We start from the raw sequence: 18712 nt of genomic DNA, 5'->3' as shown, positions 1-18712 counted from the left end.
TAGAATCTTTTACCTACCCTCTACACTTGGTTGTTAGGGGATAAGCTTGATGCCATGAGTCATTTCTGCAACAGTTCCCTCTACAATTTGAGAGGCACATAAATTCAAGAGTAAAGGTGATCTGCTATAAAAGGAAGTGGTAATTGATACATACCTACCATTATTGCTTTAATGCAATTCAACTGAGAACGTGTACACATCTTTCATTATAGGGCAATTTAAATTTATATATTTTAATCATGTCTGATAGAGATGAAACAGGTGAATTGCTATCGACTTTTTTTTTTTTTCCCAAGAAACTCTTTGGAAATAAGTAACAGGTAGATAGAATGAGCTGTGTCAGACCAGGACAGTTGGCTGTTTTCAGTTTCTCCTAAATTTGTCACCATGACTGAAAATAAGATTCTACAAAGGAGCCTTCCCCTAATCTCTGTGTATGCAGAAGATGAGTGATATTTTCATGTTACTATTTTTCATGTTTCTTATGATTGACTGATGAAAATTTCATTTGCTGTTACTTTTTCTCCAGTTCCTATCAGTTTGAAATAGATGTTGAAAGATGCCCCTAGGTATATCATAATTGTTTCCCATCAACTTTTTTTGCCTTCGGGTTTCTGTGCATGCCCTTATTAAATAAATGTTTGTAAAAGTAACCTTACTATTCTGATTTTCCACTGTGACTTTACTAGATAGATTGTTCATCATTTATTATTATCTAGCAGACATGCCTCAAGACTTTGATTTGAATCCGATGAGGCTTGCTCAGGGGAAAAAATAAATGAACCTACTACTAACAGAAGCTTTAAAGGGATTTGGCTTTACTTGGTGCATGATTTCTTCTTTGTGTGCTTCAAAAGGAAGAAATGACCTGTTCTGGGGGGAATTACAGCTAGATTTTAATTTTCACCTCTTCCCAGAGTGCTTGGAAATTCACACATCCTCACCCAAGTTTTCTTAGCTATATTTTAAAGGCTTGACATTAAAAATTCTTTGCTTGCATTTTCTATTCTGCTTCTATTGTCTGACCTAAATGACACAGAACAATATCTTAAGTGGCTGTACTCTGAAATTCATTTCAAAATGGACTACGTTTAGCATCCAGTCCAGTGACATTTCAGAACTTCTTTCATATTGATCTCCAATTGTGGATCATGCAGAAACAGTACAACTGGGTTCATTCCAGCCAGTTCTGGGAAATGTGGCTCCTAAGCATAAGTGGTCAACAAAAATACCTGTTTACAGTAACTGTGTATTTTGTGAACAGTTCATAAACACTTTCAAAGTAAGGCAGAAAAACATTCTTATGAAAAAACATCTGTCCATCCAAGAGAATTCCCCCTCACTCTTCTATAATTCCCACTGGAGACTGTTCTGAGAACTAGATTAATTTATTTCTTGATTGTCAGACACTCACAGTAAAATTGTGAGTCAGACTAAATTCCAGATTTCAAGAGTTCAGAAGTACTCTGCGCTCAAAACAAAGAAGTTGTCATGCAGTTTACTGCACTCAGTCATTACTGTGCTTGTTGAAAACATAAGTAACAATTCCCTCCCTCTATCCCTCCCTCCCTCCCTCCCTCCCTTCCTTCCTTCCTTCCTTCCTTCCTTCCTTCCTTCCTTCCTTCCTTCCTTCCTTCCTTCCTTCCTTCCTTTTCTCCTTTCTTTCTGAGTGAGCAGTGGGGGGAGGGGCAGAGGGAGAGAGAATCTTAAGCAGACTCCACACCCTATGCAGAGTCCCACACAGGGCTTGATCTCAGGACCCTAAGATCATGCTTAACTCACTGAGCCAGCCAGTGATGCCCCAGGACATCAATTTGTTTGGCAGATGATTCTACAGTGAGGCTGTGTAGCCCATTGTGAATCTTGGTGGGGGGGGATGTTTTTCTATGATGTGTGGTGAACATTTTTAATGGTCTCATGCATTTATAATTTTCTGTATTCTCCTAATAGAAACAAATTTTAGGATAATAGCTATGACTACCTCTGGGACTTCTTCCTACTATGCTATGGCACTCAAAGGGCACCAGTGGAATGGAACATACATTAACATAATTATATTCATTCTTCCATGCAACAAATTATGTTAAGTTTATACTATATGTGGGTACTGTAGGAAATATTGGAGGGAATAGAGGTAGACCAGACGATTTATTCTTCAGGGATTTCTTGATGAAAGAGAAGCCAACAAGTGAGTCAACAGTCTAAGTAGAGTGAAGAATGTTTTGGCAGAACTATCACTTGCTATGCGGGGGCACAGCAAGGCAACTGACTCAGCCTGCTCCTGGGATCACGAAAAGTACAGCTAACATTTAGCTCTGAAAGACAAAAGAGGAGTTGCAGGGGTTGTTGGGGAGAATAAGGCCTGGGATAATGTAAACTAGAACATCAAGTATGTGGTGAAAGAGACTAACAATAGATAGGAGTGGGAGTTACAAGAGATGAACTGAAGAGGGTAACAGGAGCCATGTCATGGAAGGGCATGGATATGATGTGAAGACGAGGTACTATGCTGAGAGCTCACAGAAGACCCTATGGGTTGTTTTTTCCTCCCTTCTACTCTTCCTTTCTCCATTCTACCCGAACCCCCACCCCCACCCCCAAACTCTCTCTCTCTCTAAATCTTTATTAGGTATAATAAAGGCCACATATTTTTAAAAGGTAAAAATTAATATATTTTTCACAGACCTCTTTACCCATGAAAGCATCATCACAATCAACATAATGAATATATCCATCATCCCGAAGGTCTCCCCCTGTTCCTTTGTAATGGATTTCTTCACCATAGGTTAGTTTGCATTTTTTAGAAAACTATATAAAAGAATAGCAAAGTAAGTACTGGAAAAAAAATCTGGCTTTTCATTCAGCTTAAGTATTTGATATTCACTGATATTGTTCAATACTCGATTGTATGAATATACCAAATTTGTTTATCCACATACCTATTGGAAGACATTTAGGTTGTTTTGGTTTATAAAGCTATTAAGGACATCCCCACAAAAGTGTGTATGGAAATATGGTTTCACTTTTCTTGGGCAAATATCTAGGAAGGAAGTAGATGGACAGTATAACAGGTGTTTAGTGTTTAAGAAAATGTCAATCTTTTTTTTTTTCAAAGTATTTCATGTTTTCTCCTGCAGTTATGAGAATTCCAGTTGCTTTCTATCCCTACCAACACTTACTATAGTCATGTTCTAAATTTTAATTATTTTAGTGGATCTGTAGCGGTATAGCATTTTGGTTTTAATCTGCATTCTTCTAATGATGAATGATGTTGAACATCTTTTTCTTTGCCTATTGGCCATTGACATATCATCTTTGGTAAAAATTTCTATTCAGATAGTATGCTTATTTGCTTTTCTTTTTGTTATTTAGAGGGTTCTTTGTATATTCTGGATACTAGTACTTCAACAGAAATGTGAATTGCAAATATTTTCTCCCATTTTGTGGCTTATCTTTTATTTTCCCAGTAATATATTTTATTTATTTTATTTTATTTTATTTTAAAGATTTTATTTATTCATGAGAGACACAGAGGCAGAGAGAGGCAGAGACACAGGCAGAGGGAGAAGCAGGTTCCCTGTGGGGAGCCCAATGTGGGACTCCATCCCGGGACCCCAGGATCATGCCCTGGGCCAAAGGCAGGCACTAAACTGCTGAGCCACCCAGGCATCCCCACCAATAATGTATTTTAAAGAATAGAATTTCTTAATTTTGAGTTTATCAAAATTTTATGTTGTGGATTATAATTTTGGTATTGTACCTATGAAGTCATTGTCTAAGCCAAGGTCACAAAAATATTCTGTTTCTTTAGGAAATTTTGGACTTTTAAATTTAATATTTAGATAATAAAATTTGAATTTATTTTTATGTTATCAAGTGTATTATTATTATGCTCTTTATCAAGTGTAGGGAGGTCCCTTCTTTTTCTGGTTGCCTAAGAGTTTTGAGTTTGTTTGTTTGTTTTTTTTTTAAATGAGGAATAGATACTAGATTTTGTCAGATGTTTTGTTCTGCATCTACTGAGATAGTCCTATGTATTTTTCTTTTTTTAGTTTGTTGATGTAGTGAAATACATCAATTTTCAAATGTGCTTTTTTAAAATATTTTATTTATTTATTCATGAAAGACACAGAAAGGCAGAGGGAGAGGCAGGCTCCCTGCAGGAAGCCTGATGCGGGACTCAATCCCAGTACTCCAGGATCACGTCCTGAGCCAAAGGTAGATGCCCACTGAGCCACCCAGGTGTCGCCAATTTTCAAATGTTAAACTACCCCCGTACTTCCCCAATGAACCCAAATTGGTCATGACGTATTAGACTTTTTGTATGTTGTTGAATTTGATTTGCTAAAATAATAAATTTTCCATGTATATTCATGAGAAATTTTGGTTTGTAATTGTCTTGTAACATCGTTGTCTAGTTTTGAAATCAGGGTCAACTTGTTCTCCTAGGATAAATTTGAAAATAGTCTCTCTTCAATTCTTTGTATAGATTTGGTAGTCCTTCTTCCTTAAAACTTGGTAGATGTCACATCTGAAGCCATCTGGACTGGATTTTTCCTTGTGAGAAAATTTTAAACTGCAAATTCAATTTCTCTAATACTTAGGGGCTACTCAGATTATTTCCTTCTTCTTGAGTAAGTTTTAGCAGTTTGTGTCTTTCAAGGAATTTCACCCAAATTACTGATTTGGGGGGCATACATCTGTTTAAAATATTTCTTTATCTTTATAATATCTGCAGAATCTGTAGTGATGTCACCTCTCTAATTTGTGATAATGTATTTACTTTCTTTTTCCTCATTCTGGTTAAAGATTTACATATTTTATTGATTTCAAAGAATTTGTTGATATCTGCTCTCTATTATTTCCTTTGTTCTGTTCCATAGCTAGTTAATTTAGTCTTTTTCTAGTTTCTTAAGTTGATGCTGAGGTTACTGATTCAAAATGTAGGCATTTAATGCTACAAATCTCCCTACTTTTTTAGCTGCATCTCATAAATATTGTTATGTTACAATTTAATTTTAATTGAATTGAAAAAAGTTTAAAATTAATTTCTTCTCTTTTAATTTCTCCTTTGGCCTCTGAGTTATTTTGAATCCGTTGTTAGGTTTTCAATTTTTTCTTAAATGTTTTTCTGCTATTGCTTTCTAATTTAATTATGTTTTGGTCTGAAATAGATTCTGCTCAGTTTGAGTAATTTTAAGTTTATTAAGATTTATTTTATGCCCTGGAGTATTATGGTCTGTCTTAATAAATGTTTTGTGTGCACATGAAAAAGATGTGCATTTTACTTTTGTATGGTGAAAAAGTCAATAAATGACAATTTTGTCAAGTTGGTTGGTAGTGCTCTTCCATTCTTATTTTATCCTTAGTGGTTTTAATCTAATCTTTCCATCAATTAATTGAGAGAGAAGGATATTAAAATGTCGGACTATAATTATGGATTTGTCTATTTTTCTTTGTAGTTCTATTGGTTATACTTCATGTGCTTTTGAAGCTCTGCTGTTGCATGTTTAGATTTCTTAGGTCTTCTTGATGAATTGATTTATTTGTCCCTCTGCAATAACCTTCTCTATCCCTGATTATATTCTTTGCTATAAAATTCATATGATGGGGCCGCCTTGGTGGCTCAGCAGATGAGCTTCTGCCTTTGGCTCACGGTGTGATCCTGGATCCCAAGTCCTGACATGGAGCCCCACATCTGGCTCCCTTCAGGGAGCCTGCTTCTCCCTCCGCCCGCATCTCAGTTTCTCTCTGTATGTCTCATGAATAAATTAATAAAATCTTTAAAAAAATCCATCATCTGATACTATTTTAGTCACTCCAGCTTTCTTTTGATTTATGTTAGCTTGACCTATCTTTTCCCATTCTTTTACTTTTAAGTTAACTGTGCTTTTATTTTTAAAGTAGGTTTCTTATAGATAGCTTATGGGTGAATCTTGATATTTTTCATCCAATCTGATGATCTCTACCATTTATTTAGGGCTTTAGATCATTTATATTTAATGTTATGACTGATGTGGTCAGGTTGAAATCTATCATTTGCTATTATCTATTTTTCCCATATATCTTTGTTACCTTTTAATTGTTTTCTTCTTTCTTTTGGATTGAATATTTTGAGTTTCCATTTAATTTTCTTTGACTTGAAAGTTAAGACATGTTCTGTTTGTTTTACTTTTTTTTGCATGTGGTTGTTTTAGTTTTTTTGCATACATTCTTAATATATCACAATCTAATTTCAGATAATATTATACCATTTGCATACAGGGTAAGAATTTTACAACAGATTAGTCCCATTTCCTTCCTCCTGGTCTTTTTGCTATTGTTGCCATAAATTATGTCTCCAATGTTATAATGTCTCAATATTTGTTGTTACTTATCTTTATGGGTCATTTAAATTTTAAAGAAAAACTATTATATTTGCCTGCATATCTTCCATTTCTTGTACTCTTTTATTTCTTCATGTGGATCCAGATTTCCATCTAGCATCATTTTCTTCCTGCTTGGAATGGTTCTCTCTCTCTCTCTCACTCTCTCTCTCTTTCTCTCTCCTCTCTCTCTCTCTCTAGTGCAAGTCGGCGGGTGATGAATTATACCAACTTCCATATATCTCAAAAAAACTTTGTTTTCTCTTAATTTCTGAAATGTATTTTCATCAGTTAATTCTAGATTGGTAGATATTTTTTCTTCCTCTACTCTAGAGGTGTTATATGCTCTTCTGTTTAGTATTACTTCTGATGAGAAATCTGCCATCATTTTATCTTCACTTCTCTGTACACAATATTCTTCCCCTCCTTCTTCAACCTAGACTTTTTTTTTAGATTTTTGATGTTTTACTGATTTTAAACCATTATTATTATCCTAATATTATTGACTTTATTTTTATTTTGCTTGGGGTTCACTAAGCCTGTTGAATTTATTTGCATTTTCTTCAAATTTGAAAGCATTTGGCCATTTTTAAAAATATTTTTTCTGCACCCACTCGTCATCCTTTGGAGACCGCCATTATCATTACATGTGTCTTAGACTGCTTGATGTTACTCCATAGTTCAGATATCCTCTGCTCAGTTTTTAGAGAGGAATGGTTTAAATAACTTTTATAATATAGAAAAAAATGCAATGTGAACCTGAATACAGTCTGTTATAGGTGGAACATGAGGTAATTAAATATTTTGCTAGCCATTTAAAAATAGAGTTTACAAGGACCAAATGGCATGATTGAAAACAAGTTATAACATTAAATTTTAAGAAGCAAAGTACTAAATCATTTATATTATATTTTACTAAGTAAAAAAACAAAAGCCTCCTATAAAATTCTGCTTTGGGACAAAAAGTGTTGCAGAAGCACATAGCATTTGTACTTATTGTATAGTAAAATTATGAGTGATTATATTTTTTACCATTTTCCTGTATTTTCTGAATTTTATTTCATTAGCATTTTCATTTTAATAAAAATAAACTTTCCAAGATTTTTAGAACCTAGAATAAATAACACTAAACATTGACTGATGTTAGTAAATAAGTATGAAAAAGGGGTTTAGGCTAACCATTTTTAATTTGGACTTAGATAACTAATTATATAGCCACATGGAAGAAGCTAGTTTATTTTGAAGCTGTTAAATATGAGAGCTGGGTAGAAATGTCTAGTAGGGCATTGGTTTCAAGTTTTTGAAACTCAAAACTGAGCTCTTGGCTAAAAATACACATTTGGGAATCATTGATAGTAGTTGAAGCTGTAGATTTAAATAAGGTTACCTAAATGTCATAAAACTTAATATTTTATTATGATATTTTTAATTTAGCTCCTTAAATGGACACACTCTATATAAAAATCATAATTAAGCAAATGTCCTGTTTGTTGGCCTAATAATAAATTACAGAATAATTCATGTACTTATGATGTATGCTTGATTTTAATATAATTGGTTCTAACATTATAGTACTGTTGATTAATATTAATACTTCCCCAAATATAAAAAATTTTCCAAGTCTAGAAACTAACACTGCATGATGATAGTGCCTGATTAAACATTTTATCTATATTGAATCTTTAGATGCCACTCTACTCCAAGCTTTTTGAAATCAGTGCTTCTTGTTCATCTTGCATGCAGGCTGGTACATAGTAGAAACTCAATGAATTTCTGCTGCATGTGTGACAAAGACTGTATAGCAATGAAATGAAACTGGAGATTATACATAGAGAGAAAATTGTATCTGCCTGGATGTTGTTTCTTGCCCTCTTTTTCTCTTTCCTTCCTCATTACATTCTCTTTAATCATTTCACATAGATAAAGACTGAAGGAGTAAAGTTTTTCCAACCTGTTATGTACATTTTCAGACATACAGTGAATTCAAAGAATACAGTGGCCACAACATTTAAGTGGATTCTTACTATTTTACTATTGTTCAAATATATTTGCTCTATCATATATTTATCCATCTGTCCCTCTATTAATCATCAGTCCATCTTATTTCTTGATATGCTTAAATTGAAGATAGTAGTTAAGCTCATTTTAAGTACTTCAGTGTATATTTTATAAATATATTAAAATGAATATCAATAAGTAAAAAATAAATAATTTTAAATAAAAATATTTTAGGAATTTAAACCTTTTAAACAATCTTTTTAAGATAAAAATGACATACAATGGAAAACACATAAGTAAATATTTGCTGATTTTTGGCAAGTGCATACAGAGTGTGACCCAAATTTCCATTATAATATCACTCCGGAAAGTTCTCTCATGCTCCTTTCCATTTTATTCCCCTATCACTATTTTAGAGGACATTGATGTATTATCACTACACATCATTAACAAATCACTGATTTGTTATCACTACAGATTAGCTTTATTTGTTCTAGACCTTATAATAAAAAGGAACATAAACATAAACATAAAGAATCCCATAAAGAAATAGGGATTCTTTCACTCAGTATGTTTTGAATTTTTAAAATTTTACATTACCAGTATTTTCTTCTTTTTTATTGTAGAGTATAATTTCATGAGTTAAATATTTCATTTTGTTTATCCATTCTCCTATAGAATACTTCTGGCTGTTTCCAGTGCCAGACTCTTATGACTAAGCTGCTGTAAGCATTTCAGTGCAAGTTTCTTGGTGGGCATATATTTTAATTTCTCTTGGGTAAATACCTGCTGGACTACAGGGCATATGTATGTTTACTTTTATTAAATAACCTCTAGACATCACTTTTCCAAAGTAGTTATACCTTTTACATTGCCACTAGAAATATATGGGAATTCCAGTTGATCTCACCCTTACCTGGTCTTATCAGACTTTTTTTTAATGGTTATATAGTCTTACTTTGAATACCACTAGTATTTATTTGCATTTTCCCTTATGATTAATGATGTTGAGCACCTTTTCAGGTGCTTATTGGCTATTGATATCATCTTTAATGAAGTATCTGTTCAAATATTTTGCCCACATTTTATGCAGTTTTTGTATTATTTAAGTTATGGGAATACAAAACTAGATAAATATTAGAAGGAAGGTCATTTTATAGACTGTATTTTTCACTGAAACTAGTTCCAGGGTCTTGCACATAAGGAGTGACAAAAATATTTGCTACTTTTAATTTGAAATACACACTTTGAAAATACTTTATATATTGTGCCCACAATTTACTACACTCTGCTCTCCAACCAGTAAAGAACTTAACTGGCTTATTCTTTCATGATTTGATGGAATTTTTTGTTTTGTTTTGTTTTTGTTTTTGTCAATTACTTTTATTGAAAGAACATCAGGAAGAGAGAAACAGCTTTTTGTGTCTTGCAGTGGACTATGCCTGGGGTTGTCATTTCAATGCGACTATGACAACCTTGGAAAGGAGAGATTTTTTTTTCAGCCTTCAGAGGACTGGTTGAGTTGTTAGAAATCACAGAGAAGCCTGGGAGTTATCTGTGATAAAGGCATAGCAAGACAAAAAAGATTTTGTTTTAAAAGAGATGCGCTAATCTTGACTGAATTTTCCGCAGTAATAGTCATAAGCGTTACAAATTACAGTGTTACAAGCAAGGCCCACTTGAAGGGAAGGGGTTTGATGCTAACAAAAGTGTAAGGCATTGATGTTCATTCAATAGTAGACATTTTGTTGTTGTTGTTGTGTTTTGTTGTTAGTTTGTTTTAAATAGTGGCCAGTTTTTAATAGAGGGTAGATTTGCTAGTTGGATGGCATTCTCTTTTGCCTTTCAGAAGCCTGAAGGACCAAGTATGACAATGGTGTTCAGTGATGCTAAGCCTCAGGTGCATACCATGAGAATTTGCACGTAGCCAGAGCACTGGTTCTTAGCTCTGCTCCTTACTTACTCTTTGATTTGGGGGAAGTTACTGGTTTTTTCTGAACCTCAGTTTCTTGAAGATGGGCATGAGGATAGTGCTTGTATTAGAACAATGTGTGGAAATTACTGAGATGATACGTGTGAAAAACCTGGCACACAAATTAACACTTCGTAAATGGCAGCTAGTATTATTTTTACTGTTTATAGTAGTAGAAGTAGTAGTAGCAGCAACAATGTCAGCACTCCAGCTTTAAGGGGGATGTCAACACCAAGCCTTTCCCAGTGATGTAGCCTTGGTGACAGACCATTTTTATCTTTTTCCTTAATTTGCACATAGTTAGAGATACACTGATTCATCTTGAAGCCTTTCTTCCTTCTCTAACATCCAAATCAGTTGCCATGGTCACGCTTCCTCCTTCATCACAATTTTAATTCCTAGACCAACTCTCTTTCTCCCTTTTGGAAAAATCAGCACTTAGAGAGTCACCACCTGTGGTCATTGACTTCTATTGTCAGCATTTTCCCACCCCTGATGATCATAAAACCTGAGGGAACTGAAAACTTGTACCTTATCAGAAAGATGCAGAGGCTCCTGTCCTGATGCTCCCATCAGGTTTGCAATTAAACCTGGCTTTAGGGAAGAGGGATGTTTCACAGGAACCAGGGACATTCACCCTAGACAGGACTGTGGTTGTCTTGCACTTGTTTAAAGCAGAGACAAGAGAACTCAGAGCAAGTACTTTGGGTGACCAAGAGGTAGGGAGAAGCTACTGCTCCTTGAGGCCTCCTCTCTTCCAGGATTCTAGGCCTGGAATTTTGAGTTGTGATACTGTTGAGGCCACTTCTGGTGAACTGACCATATATATCTATGTCTTTCTTTAAATGCAAAGGAGTTAACCCTTTCTCCCGTAGATCCTGCTTGGAGTTTGGCTCAACCTAAGGTCCAGCAGCCTAGATGTACCTGTTGGAGGGCAGCGTGATTTTGTCAGAGTCATGCAGCCTTCAGGTGTGTGTTCAGGCAGCAGGAGAGGAAAGGAAGCATATGGGCTTCTGCTTTCCTACTCTTCCCCATGCTGGGGTCAGTATTGGGTTGTGCCAAAAAAAGATACCTTTCTGATTCCTCTTCATTTAAAGAGACTTTTTAATATAAAGTGAAAGTCTTGCAATAATCCAACTTGAGTTTATTGTGGCCAATAAAAGAAGAGGTTAATTTAACAAATTTCTTCCAATAAATAAAACTGCAAGTGCTAGTGAAATTGTGTTTTCTTTCTTTATGCCTTCGAAAAATGAAAATTTTCTTTTCAACATCTAATTATATTTTTGTAGGATTAGGAGCAGGAAATCTACTCTTTCATTTAGTGACCCAGAATTTGCTATTATGGAATAAGAATGACTAAAAGCAAGAGACATTAATGCCAAATGAAGAAGAAAAGAGTAAATTACATATTAATTTGGTTTTGAGTTTTCAATAGCTTTGTCTAAAGGATTTTTTTGAGCTAAAGATAAAGTAATAATTCAGTCATTAATCTAGTTTCCCTCTCCACCCTGTTTGCCCTGCATGGTAATATAAGATCTACCAAAAGTGGTGAAGTTGCTACATTAAAATATATGATAAAGAATGATCCATCTGGAAACACCATATCTCAGAAAATAGTAATATTTTCAAAAATACTAATTAAGGGGACACTTGGGTGGGTCAGTGGTTGAGCGTCTGCCTTTGGCCCGGGATCCGGGATCGAGTCCCACATCAGGTTCCTTGCAGGGAGCCTGCTTCTCCCTCTGCCTATGTCTCTCCATCTCTTTGTCTCTCATGAATAAACAAATAAAATCTTTTAAAAAAATACTAATTAAGGAAATAATGTCCTTGGAATTACGATCAAAATTTTAGTTGGCCTCACTGAATACTTTCTGGCCTGTGGTAATAAGAGTATCAAGGAGAGTCCCTTCAATTATGAAAACAGAAATGCACTTTGATCTCAGGGAATGATCATATTCCATGAAAAGATTGCATTAATTACCTTCTTCCTGGAAGGGGTTGTAGAGGCTTCTGGTTATCATGAGTCTTTTACTCACAGGCACCTGGTGCCCAGGGTAAGAACACCTTTAAAGTCTGTAGGAGTGAGACTATAATATGGGGAGATAGCAGGAAGGGCTTGTGTCCAGCGGTAGTTGAAGCTCTGCTGAGCCTCTTCAGGTGGATTATCTTAAATCTTAAGGAAATCCAGCAGGTCTCGAGGATGTAAGGGAAAGAGTTGCAACCCCTTTTATTTCTTTTCTTCTACAGGTGGGGTTTTAATCAGTCCTATGATTTTGTTTTTCATTTTGGTGTTCAGAAAATAATTTCTAAATGTACAGTGACACTTGTGATTACCACTGCTCTTTGTCTTAGGAATTAAGTAGAATCTAACTCATAAGCAATATACCTTAAAAATAATTCTTGATACACACATAACACTTTGACCCATTTGTTCATTTTCATGCAAAGAGTGGAGCTTTATTCTGACTTTGGAAGTTTATTATAGAACATATTTATATTTTTTATTTTTTTATAAAAACAAAAATAATCACTCATAATTTTACCAGCCAACACTAATGTCTGTAACTATTCAGTATATATTCCTACAGTCTTTTAAGTTTTGTGCATATATAGCCATTTTATTCAGTAGCCCAAACATAGTGGAGGAGGAACTTGAAATCTTTAATTTTTCTTCTATTACTGCCTATCTTGCAGACTAGGTTGCTGAATTCTTTAACAAAAACTTGTGTAGATTCCAAAACTTTCTGGTCACTTCCAGTTTTTAAAGCAAATAAACAACAAGAAACAAGAACAAAAATAGACCACTGTCTTCTCTAGTCGAAAACTCCTGTCTCATATCCCACATAAAGCACTTTCTTGGCTTCATCTTTAGCCAAGTTTCAGATTTAGGGCATGAGAAAAGGGTATGCTTTACTCTTTGCATTCTTTCCACTCCCTCACCATAGTGTGAGAGATGTGTGGTCTGCTCAAATACCCCACACTCTCATTCCTGCACCTGGGAATTAGCTTGGATGTGTCTCCCTCTGGGCCAGAAAGAGGGAGATGAAATGGACTAATTTCACTTAGGGGACAAACACTGCCTTACTTGTGGAGCCTGCATGACTCTTTCAACTCCAGTAGCTATTTAATTTCTGTTCCTTCTTCCTTACTCTTCCACGTACATAGAGTAAGAGTTGGGGCAGTTGGGGAGAGGAGCCAGTGAAGTCGCTGGAACAGTAGAGCTTGCGTAGTCATCTCTTAATAAAACTCCAAGGGAGGTTTCTGACACCTCTCATTGGTGTGTCTCTTTGGAAAGTAAAGTACTTGAAGCCGCTTCATCCACAGTTTTTGATCCTAGCAGGTAATTGTAGGATTACAGAAAAGTCCTCCTTAACATCCTGTTACATGTACACCGAGGAGATGAATGTAATGCGTTGAAACATGTTAACATACTTTTCTCTTTTGCCTTTTTTCATACATGCTCTTCTCCAGTAAGACTAAGGCATCCTTCTGTCTGGAAGTTGTGTGTGTGTGTGTGTGTGTGTGTGTGTAGGGAGGTTGGGCTTTTAGACTTCAAAGTTATTTATGATATTGCTTATAAATGTCATTAAAAGGCTATCAAATTTTATTCTAATTATTCACTATTACAAAAATATTGCTATGTTTAGGAGCACCTGGGTGGCTCAGTAGGTTAAGTGTATGACTCTTGATTTTGGCTCAGGTCACCATCTCCAGGTGGTGATTTCGAGCCCCACAGTAGGCTCTGTGCTGATTGTGGAATCTGCTTAAGATTCTCTCTCTCCCTCTCCCTTGGCCCCTCCTCCCTGTTCATGCTCTCTCTCTCAAAAAAACCTAAAAAATGCTATATTTAGTTCTGAAAATACATTTATGTACACATGAGCAAGTATGTTGTTAAGATATATTTTTAGACATAGAATTCCTCAGCCAAAAGTTACATGTATTTTCAATGTTGGTATATTTTAACAAATAACTATCATGAAGTCTATACCAATTTTCACTGCTTACGATTATGTATGAGAAAGGCCTGCTTTGTCACTCAGTCTTTTTGGCAATATTCAGTAAAGTTAGAAATGCTTAGAGCCCCAAACTCGTGTTTAACTTCTTAGATCTGTAACAGAAAAGTTATTTATGTTTACCAGAAGACATGCATTGAGATACTAATTTTTGAAATGTGAAATGTTTCTCAAATGAAAAATTGGAAGTAAACCAAATATCCACCAATAGTAATGAATAAAGGGTGATACATTCAAACAATAGGATGCTGTATAAAAGTTGAGTACACTAGGATGTGAATAGATCTCAAAAACATAGTAGGGGTTAAAAACAAGTTCCAGAAAGTAATGTATTATGTATAACATATATTTATGTGTGTGTGTATATATATTATATATATATATATAATATACGTGTATATATGTCTCTCATGAATGAAAAATAAAATCGTTTAAAAAATTTACCAATTCTTTGTAAGACCTATATAAATCTGATTTCTTCTTGTAATTTTAAAAAGTTTTTTCAAAAAGAGAAGAAACCCAGGTCCCTTTGTTCTTAGCTTCTTAGAAGTACCTTAACCCAACAGCTTTCAGGGTTCCTGCCTATTTATTTTACAAATATTACACATACAGTAGTGGAGTGTTTAAATCTGCTAAAGTCCCAAGGCTAATATATTAATAACCAAGTCTCTTTAGTTTGCTCTATTTTCTTGGAATATTTTTCTTTTCCCAAGTAAAATTCACTGAAACACTTTGAGATTGGTTGATCATTTTTCATTATTAATTAAATCCAAAGTTTTCATTTTCTTGCACTTTTTTTTTTTTAAGACTTTATTTATTCGTGAGAGACACAGAGAGAGAGGCAGAGACACAGGCAGAGGGAGAAGCAGGCTCCATGCAGGGAGCCCGACCTGGACTCCATCTGGTCTCCAGGATCAGGCCCTGAGCCGAAGGTGGCGCTAAACCGCTGAGCCGCCCGGGGTGCCCATTTTCTTGGACTCTTAAAGTAGCAATGAAAATTGCTTTTTCAACAGTAGATAGTGAAATTCTCACTTTAGTTGAGCTGAGTGAAGTTTTAATGGAAAAGTTTTAGATTCAACCAAACCAGCTTTAGACTGGAAACCAAAATATTATGAGAACTAGTGAAGTGAGTTTGGACTCTGGCATTTGTGTTGCATGTGTGAAAAATTCTCTTTGAAGTTACAAAATATAATAACCTGCCAATTGCTTGTCCTATTGCATTGGACAAAACCACTTTATTTTATGTACATTGGTGGAGCTGCTGACTGAAATGTGTAGAAATAGATGAGACACTGAGAACCTAAGCTGATTTAAGAATGCTGAAGAGGGAGCCCACAGCACCAAAATGATAGCTCTTAGATGGGCTCGTAACCTGCAGCTACAATATTTTTTGAGCCCGCTGTGAGTATATTATGAAGTTATATTTGTGGATTACACAGGAAGAAATGCATGCTATTTGTTTTGTAAGGGAAAGAGCATGAATTTTGGAGATAAACGGGTGGCTGAGACTAAACATTCCCTCCAACACACCCCCCTCAGCTCTGGCTAGATTACTATGCAAAATATGATCCAATTTGACACTTCTACCTGCAGAGCAGGAGAGTTCTTGTTGGCTACAACTTCCTTAGCATTTGGTATATTCAGACTTTTTAATTTTGGCCGCCGTTGGTATTTATTTATTGTTTCATTTACATTTCCCTTATTGCTAATGAGGTGGAGCTGTTATAAGTTTATTGGCCACTTGGTTTCCTCTTCTGTGAATTGTAGCTTCATAGACTTTCTTCATTGATTTGACCTTTTCTTATTGATTTGTAGTTCATTGATATTCTGAGTGAACATCTTTTGACTGTTATATATATTGCCAACTATTCTTGCAGTCTTTAATATGTCTTTTAATTTTGCTTATGGAGTTTCTTGTCAAGCAGAATTTTAAAATTTTGATATTGTCAAATTTATCAACCTATTTCCTTCTTTGATTATGCTATTTGTGTCCAGTTTAAGAAATTCTTTACTATGTCAAGGCCATAAAAATAGTCTTTTGTAAGTTTCTTCTGAGGGTTTCAAAGGCTTTTTATTCTTTGGGTTTTGTTTTGTTTTCATTTAGTTCTCCAAAATATCTCGATCTCACTTCAAAGTAGTTTTAAGTAATGATCTAATTTTTTCCATATGGAAAGCCAATTTACTTGTGCCATTTACTAAATATCTAAACTTTCTCCATGATATTTTGTTCCATTTCTATTTTATATACCATGTTTCTACATATTTTAGGATCTATTTTGACATCTGTTATTTTGTTCTAAATATGTAATTTTTCATAGCTTTCATTATGATTTATTCTTCAACCTATATATTATTTAGCAGTATGACTTTTAGTTACACACATTTTTAAAAAGCTCTTTTATTAGCTATATCTAATTTAATTGTTATGTGATGATAGATTATGATCTGTAAAATAGCTATTTTGGGGAATTTTTTGAGTCTTCCTTTGTGGACTAGTGAATGGTCAGCCTTTGAAAATGTTTATATGCAGACTTTTAAATAAAAAAAAAAGAAAGACAAAAAAAAATTATTTGTGCCCTGGAAAATTAGTTGAATGGAGAGTTCAAAGCATACCTAATAGATGCAGCCTGGTAATGTGTGGTGTTCAAATCTTCTCTACCCATACTAGCTTTATAAACACTCGATCTCAGTTTCTTAAAAATAATTTAAAATGTTCTGCTTGGATGGCGGATTACTGACTTACTCCTTGTAATTCTGTAAGTTTTTGCCTTATATGTTTTCCATAGTGATGTTAGTTACGTAGAAGTCAGGATTTCTGTGTTTTCTTTATGTATTTTTCATGATTATATATTGTGTGCTTATCTTCATTTTTTTCTGTTATTTGTTTTCCTTTGCAAGTTTCCTGATGTGAAGTCAATTTTAAAATGTAGTTTCCCATTCCCTCAGTCTCACCCCATGGTTTCCATCATTTCTGATGTAATTTCATAGTAACTTATTGGGTTTTGGTCTTGGTTAATTACTTCTATGTAGAATTCTAGTTTCTTATGGTTGACTCTTTTTTCGTTTATGGCCCTATGTGAATTGTAAACTTCTTTTTTTTTTAACTTAAATTCAATTAATTAACATATCGTATATTATGGTAGAGTTCAGTCATTCATCAGTTTTTTTAAAGATTTTATTTATTTATTAATGAGAGACACACACACAGAGGGAGAGACATAGACAGAGGGAGAAGCAGGCTCCATGCAGGAAGCTCAATGTGGGACTTGATTCTGGGATCACTCCCTGAGCCAAAGGCAAACGCTCAACCGCTGAGCCACCTAGGCATCCCTCATCAGTCTTATATAATACCCAGTGCTCATTACATCACAGGCCCTCCTGAATGCCCATCACCCAATTACCCCATCCCTCTACCCTCCTCCCCGCCAGCAACCCTCAGTTTGTTTTCTATAAGTAAGAATCTATTATAGTTTGTTGCCCTCTCTGATTTTGTCTTATTTTTCCCTCCCTTCCCTTATGCTCCTCTGTTTTGTTTCTAAAATTCCACATATGCGTGAAATCATATGATAATTATTCTCTGACTGACTTATTTCATTTAGCGTAATACCTTCTAGTTCCATTCACGCCATTGCAAATGATAAGTTCCACTGTATAGATGTATATGCCACATCTTCTTTATTCATCTTTTTATGTACATCTGGGCTCTTTCCATAGTTTGGCTGTTGTGGACATTGGGGTGCAGGTGCCCTTTCAGATCACTACATGTATATCTTTAGGCTAAATACCTAGAAGTACATTGCTGGGTCGTGGGGTAGCTCTCTTTGAAATTTTTGAGGAACCTGCGTACTATTTTCCAGAGTGGCTGTACCAGCTTGCAATCTCCCTAACCACCCTTACCAATATCTGTTGTTTCCTGTGTTGTTCATTTTAGCCATTCTGACTCGCGTTAGGTAGTATCTCATGGTGGCTTTGATTTGTATTTCCCTGATGCCAAGTGACATGGAGCATCTTTTCATGTGTCTGTTGGCCATTTTTATGTCATCTTTGGAATTGTAAGCTTTTTAGTATATTCTCAGAGTAGGTGGAATTTTTCAGGTCTCATATCCAGGTCTTCTTTGAAGCCATTTGTGTCTCTCAGTGTTATGCTGCTAGAGCAGCTCTAGCACCAGGAGAGGTTTGGATGCATGTTGCATGCCTTCTTTTCCATAACCCTTTAATATTAGGGTTTATATTTGTTCTAATGGCTTGTAAACCATTTATCTGCAACCTCAGATCACCCCACTGTATGTGTCCTGTTATTTCTAGCTCCTGAATTTTCAAGGAGCTCTTTTCAATTTTATGTTAGTTATGTATTTTCAATTTTT

Source organism: Canis aureus, chromosome 18, assembly GCF_053574225.1.
Source record: "Canis aureus isolate CA01 chromosome 18, VMU_Caureus_v.1.0, whole genome shotgun sequence".
In the NCBI taxonomy this organism is placed as follows: domain Eukaryota; kingdom Metazoa; phylum Chordata; class Mammalia; order Carnivora; family Canidae; genus Canis; species Canis aureus.
This window is presented reverse-complemented; position numbering follows the sequence as displayed.